Source organism: Carlito syrichta, unplaced genomic scaffold (genome assembly GCF_000164805.1).
Source record: "Carlito syrichta isolate Samal-C Ts95f unplaced genomic scaffold, Tarsius_syrichta-2.0.1 Scaffold316453, whole genome shotgun sequence".
Classification (NCBI taxonomy): Eukaryota; Metazoa; Chordata; class Mammalia; order Primates; family Tarsiidae; genus Carlito; species Carlito syrichta.
In genome coordinates this window covers 324,833-334,983 of record NW_007260549.1, presented here as the reverse complement: position 1 = coordinate 334,983, position 10,151 = coordinate 324,833, and positions in this window count along the sequence as shown.

The window sequence follows — 10,151 nt, the reverse complement described above, 5'->3', positions numbered from 1 at the left end:
ACAACTACCAGATCCATTTGAAAAGAATCACACTATTCATCTTTTTTATTTTTAGAAATTACATTAAGGAAGAATTAGTCATCACAAAATATGATATAGCCAATGGTTTCCAGAAAAAATTATAGTAAAAATTAGAAAGTGAGGTGTCAAAAAGAGTAAAATTTGGTTTTTTGGACACTTCAGTGTTTCTAGGGATTCCTCAAGGGATATAAGATGTTGATGGAATGTACAATATCAATACTATTCTCATAGATACTTTTTCAGTACACTATAGAAATGGCCCTCTAAATTATATTTTAATGAACACTCATTATAATAGTAAGTGAAGAGACTATATAAGTGTGTTGGAAAGCTGTATCAGTACTCTCAGTCCACCTAGTTACCCTTTCTGGCCAATTGAGCCAAACAATAACTTATTGTTTTATGTGTGGCAAGTCTATTTTCAAGAAGTTCTATGATGTGTTTTATATACACTGTTGGGATTTGATAATAAATGCATGTATCTTAAGATATCTTTGATTTCTTTATTGATAAAATATGTTAGAATTCATGTTTTTTTTCCCTATTGTGATGATCACAGTTTTTCAGGTTTAAAGCACAAAAGTTTATTTTCGTATAGTTTCATGGGCTAGAACACAGTTTCAGTGGTCAGGATTCTTGCCACTGGTTATCTGAGTCCTTTGCTTAGGTTCTTACTCAGTTGAAATAAAGGTGTCATTTGGGGCTGTGATCTCATCTGAAGCCTGGGTCATCTTCCAAGGTTGTTGTCAGAATTCAGTTGCTTGAAATTGAGGTACTGAAGCTCTGAGTTCCAAAAAGTTACCAACTATTCTGTCATGTGATGCACTCTGAAACAAAACTCTTTTCTTCTTCAAGGCCACTAGGAAAACATCTCTTTGATGTCCCTTCATTCTGATCACTTGTCTTTATCCAGTTGAGTTGCTAAATCAAAACACCCTAAATTGAGTTGAGGATACAAGTGCAGGTTTCTTACATGCATATATCGCATAGTGGTGAAGCCTGGATTTTTAGTGTACCTATTACCTGTATAGTAAGCATTTTACCCAAAAGGTAATTTTTCAGCCCTCAATTCTCTCCCACCTTGCCACATTTTATAATTTTCAATGTCCGTTATTCCACTTTGTATATCCGTGTGTACTTATTGTTTAGCCACCATTTATAAGTGAGAACATATGGTATTTTATACTCAGTTTCTGGTTTATTTTAGTTAGGATAATGGCATCAGTTCTATCAACATCACAACAAAAGACATGATTTCACTCTTTTTTTATGGCTGAGTAGTATTCTGTAGTACATACATATACCCACATTTTCTTTATCCAATCTTCCAATGATGAACACTTAGGTTGATCTCATAACTTTGCTATTGGGAGTAGTGCTGTTATAAATATACAAGTACAGGACTTATTTTTTTTTTACTCAGAAATGGGATTTCTGGATCAAATGATAGTTTTATTTTTAGTTCTCTGAGCAATCTCCATATTGTTCTCCATAGAGGTTGTACTAATTTACATTTCAATCAATACTGTAGAAGTGTTGCCTTTTCTCTGCATCCTTGTCAGCATCTGTTGTTTTTAGGCTTCATAATAATAATCAATCTGACTAGTGTAAGATAGTATCTCATTGTGGTTTTAATTTGGATTTATCTGATGATTAGTTGACTGCTTGTATGTCTTCTTTTGAAAAATGTCTGTGCGTGTCCTTTGCCATTTTTTAGTAAAGTTATTTTTTGTTAAGTTATTTGAGTTTCTTGTATATTCTAGATATTAGCTCTTTGTTGGATGCACAGTTGTAAATATTTTCTCACATTCTGTAGGTTGTCTGTTTGCTCTGTTAATTTTTTTTCTATGCAGAAGTATTTTAGTGGAATTAAGTCACAATTGCCTATTTTTGTTTTTGTTGTGCTTTGAGAACTTGGTCATAACTTCTTTGCCAATGTCCAAAAGAGGTTTTCTTAGAGTTTCTTCTAGGATTCTTATAGCTTCAGGTCTTATGTTTAGGTCTTTAGTCCATCTTCAGTTAATTTTCATATATGGTGAAATATATGGTTCTAATTTTTCCAGAACCATTTATTAAATAGGGTGTCATTTCCTCAGTGTATATTTTTGTTGAGTTTGTCAAAGATCAGTTGGTTGCAGGTATGTGACTTTATTTTGAGGTTCTTTATTCTGCTAAATTTATTTAAGTATCTGTTTTTACACCAGTACCATTCTATTTTGGTTACTATAGCCTTGTAGTATAATTTGAAGTCAGGTAAGGTGCTGCTTCAAGCTTTGTCCTTTTTGCTTAGCATGGCATTAGTTATTCAGGCTCTTTTTTTGGTTCCATATGAATTTTAGTGTTTTTTTTTTTTTTTTTTTCTGATTCTATGAAAGATGACATTGGTAATTTGATGGGAATTAGATTGAATCTATAAATTACTCTGGGCAGTATGGCAATTTTAATGATATTGATTCTTGCAATCCATAGGCATGGGGTGTTTTTCCATTTGTTTGTGTCATATATGATTTCTTTCATCAGTGTTTTGTAGTTCTCCTTATAGAGGTCATTCATCTCCTTAGTTAAATACATTACTAGGTATTTTATTATTTTTATAGCTATTACAAATGAGATTGCTTTTCTGATTAGGTCTTTAACTAGATCATGATTGGTGAAGAGAAATGCTACCAAATTCTGTGTGTTAAATTAGTATCCTGCAATTTTACTGAATTAATTCATTTATCAAATATAAAAGTTTTTTGGTGGAGTCTTTAGTGTTTTCTAGCTATAGAATCATATCATCAGTAAACAAAGATAATTTGACTTTCTCTTTTCCAATTTGGATGCCTTTCATTTTTTTCTCTTGCCTGATTGCTCTGCTGAGAACTTCTAGTACTATGATGAGTAAGAGTGGTAAAAACGGATATCCTTGTCTGTTCGTTTTTAGAGTAAATGGTTTCCATTTTTTCCCAATAACTATGATGTTGGCTGTAGGTTGTATTTGGCACTTACTATATTGAGGTATGTTCCTTCTATGCTTAGTTTGTTGTGGATTTTTATAATGAAGGATGCTGAATTTTATCAAGTGTTTTTTCTGCATCTCTTGAGATGATTATATAGTTTTTGTCCTTAATTCTGCTTGTGTGAAGCATTATATTTATTGATTTGCATATGCTGAAATATCTTTTTCTACTCCTTTACTTTCAATCTATATGTCTTTACAAGTAAGGTGAGTGTCTTGTGGGCAGCATGGTTTAAAATTCATCCTGCCAATCTATACCTTTGAAGTGGAGCACTCAAGTCATTTAAATACAAAGCTAATATTGATATGTGAGGTTTTGTTCCTGTCATATTGTTAATTGTTTTCAAGTTATTTTATAATTTTTTTATTTCTTTCTTTTTGTGGTTTGATGAAATTCCCTCGTTGCATTTGATTTATTTCTTTTTCTGCATTGTGTGCTTGTTATTATACAAACTATAAGTTTTATATTTTTGTGTTTTTCGTGATTTTTTAATGTTCAAGATCCATTGGAGCATTTCCTGTACAGCCACTCCAATGGTGACAAATTCCCTCAGTATTTTCTTGTCTTTATTTCTCCTTCATTTCTGATGCTTTATTTTGGCAGGACACAGAATTCTTGACTGACAATTTTTTTTTTCTTTCAGTACCTTGAAAATGCCATTTACATTACCTTCCAGACTGTAAGGTTCATACTGAAAAATCTGCTTTTAGTCTGATGGGTTTTCCTTCCTAGATGATTAGATGCTTTCTCTTTGTGAATTTTAAAATGATTTATTTCACTTTGGTCTTAGACATTCTGAATATAATATGCTTTGGTGAGGTCTTTTTGAAATGTATTTGCCTGGGATCTCTGGGAAAATCTGGATGTTTCTTTTTGATAGACTTGGAAAGTGTTTATTAATTATTTTCTTAAATATGTTTTTTATGCTTTTGATTTCCTCTCCCTCTCAAGAGGACCAATAATTTGAAATTTCAGTTGTTTTATGTAGTCTCAAACAACCTAAAGGTTTTTAAAAATGTTTTTCTCTTATTTTCTTTTCTGACTAGATTTTTTCAAAAACTTTGTTTTTAAGTAGCAAAATTCTTTTTTTTTTACTTAGTCTGTTCTATTATTGAAGTTTTCACATGTACTTTGTATTGTTTTAATGAATTTCTTATTTTAAGAATTTCTGACCTTTTTGTTTAAAAATATTATATCTTTGGTAAATTTCTCATTCATATCTTGAATGATTATCATATCTTGAATGATTATCTCATTCATATCTTGAATGATTACGTGTATTGGTTTTTAGAATTTATTTTCTGTATCTCATTGAGTTTCTTTAAATTCAATATTTTTTATTCTTTATCTGGTATTTTGAAGGATTCCTTTTTATTGGAATCTGCTGCTGGACAACCGTTGTTTTTCTTTGGTAATGCTATGTTTGCTTGATTTTTCATATTCCCTGTGTCCTTCAATTGATATCTGATCTTCTGGTGTAGCAGTAACTTGTTCCGATTTTTTGAAATTTCTTTTCTAGAGAATTTTCTCCTAAGGATATATGTGTGTTGTTTGTTGAACAGAATACTTTGGCTTTGATTTTGTGTGCCTGCAGTAGTGTGATGTTTGTATAACTTCTTCAGCAGTACACAGGGTCTGTGGTCTCTGTGATTTCCTCAGTGACATAGAGTACAGTTATTAGTTGAGGTTGTGATAAAGTTTTGCTGTGGACTTGGACACCAACTGAGCCAGTTTTTAAGCCCCAGTAGTGTCAGCAGTGGGGTGAATGTGCCTGTTTTTAGGCCTTAAAGGAGCTTACAGTTACTCTAATGTTAGTGAGTCCTGGAGGACTGATTCTTGAGCTTCGGGGTGAGTGCTTAGAAACCAGTGGTGAGAGTAATGGGCCTGGTGTATAAGTGAGTTCTCAAGCCCCTGAAGAGCTGGTGTGGTGTGGATGATGGCAGTAGTGGTGGATCAACCCACTGGGACCCAAGTAGTCTATGTTGGTGTTTCTGGAAGCTATGGTAAGTTGGGTGACATAACCCCTAGTCCAACACCTGCCTATAGCAGGGCAGTGGATAAAGTCCTAATTATACTTAGGAGAGATTAGTCTTCCCTGTAATACTTCTGGCTGGGTGGTAGCTTCAGCCATGTTGTCTTGAAGTCAACCAGAGGGTTTGGTATAGCCCAGCATTAAACTTTCAAAATGATACCATCCTTGTGCTTGGAACTGAAGAGGGTGGTGTCCCTCTCAGACAAGAAACATGAATGAGAAACTGTGGGAAGTGTGGTCTTCTCAAGTCTCGGTCTCACAGCAGTCCATGCAAGGTATTGATATTGTCTAGGTATGCATAAGATAGTCTATCTTCCCTGTCCCTCCTGGATGGTGACTGTAGCCTTGTCAGCTTGAACTCACACTGAAAGCAGGGTACAGCTCACCATTAAACTCTCAAAACTCTCAAAATGGCACCTTGGATCTGGAACCAGACAGGATTTGGTACCACTTGGGCTAACAAAACAGGTGAGAAGCTGTGAACAGTGCAGTTTACTCATGTCTGTCTCACTGCATTCTATTACAAGGCAGTGAGTATTGTCCTAGATATGTGTAGAATAGCCTGGTTTTCCTGTTGTTCCTTGATTAGGAGATGGTTGCAGCCACATCAGCCCAAACTCATGCCTAGTTCAGGGCACAGCTCAGTGTTAAACTTTCAGAATGGCATCTTGGATGTGGAATGAAAGAGGGTGGAGCACCACCCAGGTAAGCAATGTGAGCAAGAAGCTGTAGAGAATGCAATTTTCCCACAGCTTTTGTATCTTAGTCTCAACAGCAACCCATAGCAGGGTAGTCAGCACCCTCCCAAGATTCTGCGCCCATTCTTCCTTCTCCTCCCTTGGACAAGTGCAACAGCTGCTGCCATGTCTGTTGACCCCTTGTATCCAGGCTCACAGAATAGCTCCCCACTGAGACTCTTCCAGGTTCAGATGCCTGTGGGATTCCATGTGGGGCTCCTTTCTGCAGCAAAGTCTCTAGGCAATCTTTAGACAGCTCTGTATGTCAGGCCCGAGGCACTAGTAGGTCAAAGTTTTCTCCTATAGCTAAAAACCTGTTTCAGAACTCTGGGGATTCTTCTCTTACTGCTTCCCTTCCTCCAGAATGTTCTCCCAGCTCTCTAAATTTAATGGTTTTTAAACAACAGAAATTACATTTCTCATAGTTCTGAGACCTGGGAATTCCAAGATCAAGGCTCTGGAAGATTTGATGCATGGTGACGGCACATTTCTTGGTTCACAAATGGCCATCTTCTCATTCTAACTTTACATGGCAGAAGGGGCCAGGGAATTCTTCAGAGTCTCTTTTACAAGGGCACTAATCCCAATCTTCAGGGCTTCATCCTCATGACCTAATCACCTTTCAAAAGTTCCACCTCTTAATATCATCATATGGGGTTATAATTTCAACATATGAATTTAAGGAGGGCACAGTTATTCAGCCCAAAGCAACATTATATTTTCTTTAAAGGGCTCAGCTGATTAGATCAGGCCCACACATAGGTATCTCACTTTTGATGAATGTAACCAATTAGAGACCATAGTTGTGTCTGAGAAATTCCCTTACTTTGGTCATATAACATAATCTAATCACAGGAGTGATATACCATTGTATTCACAGAAACACAAAGGACCCCTTTCTAGGGTTATGGGAGCTGGTCCACTACCCAAATGCCTCAAAAATGGAGCACATTTAACAAAGGGGATTATCCTCAAGCCTAAGAATCTAATAAAATTTGCATTACTGGGTTTTAGAATTGCTTGGGACCTGTTACTCCTTTCTTTCCATTTCTTTATTTGGAATAGAAATGTTTGTCCCACTAATGTATTTTGCAAACATATGCATTGTCTGGTTTCATAGGTTTACAGTTGGAGGGACAGTGAGCACTTCTGAGACATGTTAAAAATTTTCATTTTAAAAAGCACACTCCCATTCACAATTGCCATAAAAATATCAAATACCTTGGCATCTTCCTAACCAGATACGTGAAAGACTTTTATAATTAAAACTACAAAACACTGCTCAAAGAAATCAAAGATGACATAAACAAGTGGAAAAATGTTCCATGCTCATGGATTGGAAGAATCAATATTGTTAAGATGTCCATCCCACCCAAGGCAATCTACAGATTTAACGCAATATCCATTAAATTACCAGCAGCATTCTTCTCAGATCTGAAAACAACACAGGAATTATATGGAAGTATAATCAACCACAAATAGTCAAAACAATCCTCAGCAAAAAAAAAAAAAAAAAAAAAAAGCAGATGTCACAATTCCAGACTTTAAACTTTATTATAAAATTGCAATAATCAAAACAACCTGGTGTTGATACAAGAACAGGCATATAGACCAATGGAATAGAATTGAGATTCCAGAAGCAAAACCTCAATTTCTCAACCCACTCATCTTTGACAAAACCTCCACCACCAACCACTGGGGAGAGGATAACTTATTCAGTAAATGGTGCTGGGAAAACTGGCTGACCACATGCAGAAGATTAAAACAAGACCCCTATCTATCACCATACACAAAAATCAACTCTAAATGGATCAAAGACCTTAACATGAAACCGCAAACTATAAGAACCTTAGAAAATTTAGGAGACATCCTACAGAAATTGGAACTGGCAACCAATTCCTGATCAAAACTCTAAGTGCCCATGCCATATAAGATGAGATACACAAGTGGAACCTCATCAAACTGACAAGCTTCTGCAAAGCCAATGAAACCATCAAGAGAGCAGGAAGACAGCCCACAGACTGGGAAAAATATATTTGCCAACTGTATGTCTGATAAAGTCCTAACATCTAGGTTCTACAAGAAACTCAAACGTGCCGAAAAAACAAAACAACAACAACAAAAAAACAGCCCCATTACAAAGTGGGTAAAAGATATGAATAGACACTTCTCAAAAGAAGACATATGAGCAGCCAACAGATACATGAAAAAATACTTAGCCTCACCAGTCATCAGAGAAATGCAAATTAAAACCACACTGAAATACCACCTAACTCCAGTCAGGATGGCCATCATCAATAACTCAAAAACCAACAGATGTTGGAGAGGATGTGATGAAAAGGGAACATTATTGGTGGGAGTGTAAACTAGTACAGCCTCTGTGTAAAACAGTTTGGCAATTCCTAAAAGATCTAAAAGTCAACCTTCCATACGATCCCGCAATCACCCTACTGGGAATATACCCATAAGAATTAGAATCTATGAAAAAGATACCTGCACACATATGTTTATCGCAGCATTGTTCACAATAGCAAGAACATGGAACCAACTGTGCTGCCCATCAAAAGAGGACTGAATAAAAAAAAAGTGGTACATATACATGATAAGTTATTATGTAGCCATAAAGAAGGACAAAATCATGAACTTCACAGCAACCTGGATGGATTAGAGTATATAATACTTGAGTGATGTATCACAGAAACAAAGAACTGAGTATCACATGTTCTCACTTATAAGCGTACCTTGAAAAATTATTGCAATGCTATAAGAAAAGCATTGGCAGTAGCAGGAAACTGTGGGGGGGGGGCCTGACGGACTGTGGAGACGGGACTAGCAGTAGTGAGACTCTACCAGGGGAGGGGGGACACCTCATCAACAAGGGTACCCGCATAATGACATTTGTGTACCTAACTCTGAATTGTACCTCACACCTTTAAAATAAAAAATTTATAGAGAGAAAAATTTCTCATTTTGCTACAACTTGAAGATGTTCTTCAATATTTTCTTGAAATATAATTGCTTTATATTTACATTAAGATTGGCGATCCATAGCCAGGCTCGGTGACTCAGCCTGTAGTCCTGCGCTTTTGGGAGGTTGAGGTGAGTGGATTGCTGAGCCTGCAGGTTCGAGGCCTGTCTGGGCAGCGAGACCTCATCTCTACAATAAATCAAAAAATCAGCCAGGTGTGGTAGCGCATGCATGTAATTCCGGCTACTTGAAAGGCTGAAGCTGAAGGATTGCCGGAGCCCAGCAGGTCGAGGCTGTGGTGGCCAGGAGCGGCCACTGCACTCCAGTCTGGGCAACAGAGTGAGACTCCAACTCAAAAAAAAAAAAAAAAAGATTGGCGATCCATATGAAGCATCTTTGCATATTTGATGCAAGAAAGGGTTTAAATTTGTTTTATATGGAGAACAAATTGACTTAGCTCCATTTTCTGGAAACACTATCTTTGCTCCACTAAACTGCATATCACCTTTGTTATAAATCACGTGACCAGGTATGACTGCCTCAGTTTCTAAGCTTCTCGCATTTCATTGGCCAGTTTTTGTTTTTCCTTGTACTAAATCTCTGCTTTTAAAGTAATATTAGTTACTAAAACATTGTATTAAGACTCAATAGCTGTTGATAGAATTGCTCTGGTTTTATTTAACTTCTACAGCATAGACTTTTTATTCTTGGCCCTTTGTATTTTCATATAGATTTTAGAATCAACTTGTCAACATCCACAAAAGAACTCAATTATTTTGAGTGGAATTGGATTTGATTTCATTAAAAAGGTATATTAAAACATATTGAATCTTCTACTCCATTCTATATTCATTGTACAGTGCTCCATTTATCTAAATCTTTAAAAAATTATTGCAATATTATTTTGTAGCTTATAGTGTAGAAGAATAAAACAGAATTGTGGTAGGATGTGATGGTTTTGATTCTTATGCAATAGTTATCTTCATAAAGATTTTTATTTTTCATTTACTTCTTGGTATATGGAAGTACAATTTATTTTATTTATTCATCTTGTGTACAACAACTTTGTGAAATTCATAGATTTATTTTAAAGGATTTTCTGTAAATCCTTTTAAATTTCCAAGATACAAAGCCATTTCATCCCTGAGTTACAATATTTTATTTATTTCATTCAATTATTCTTGGTTCTTTTCTCCTTTTCTTTCTTTGTGTCTGTGCATATGTCTTTTTTAACAAAGACATCCAGTAAAATATTTAATGGAAGTGGTGATAACAGATATTGTTTTAGTTATCTAATGGAAACTGGACACTTTACCCAGTATTTGACTTGTATGCTAAGATTGATGGTACTGCATGCATACCTAGAGGATATGAAAAGATGTATTACTGAC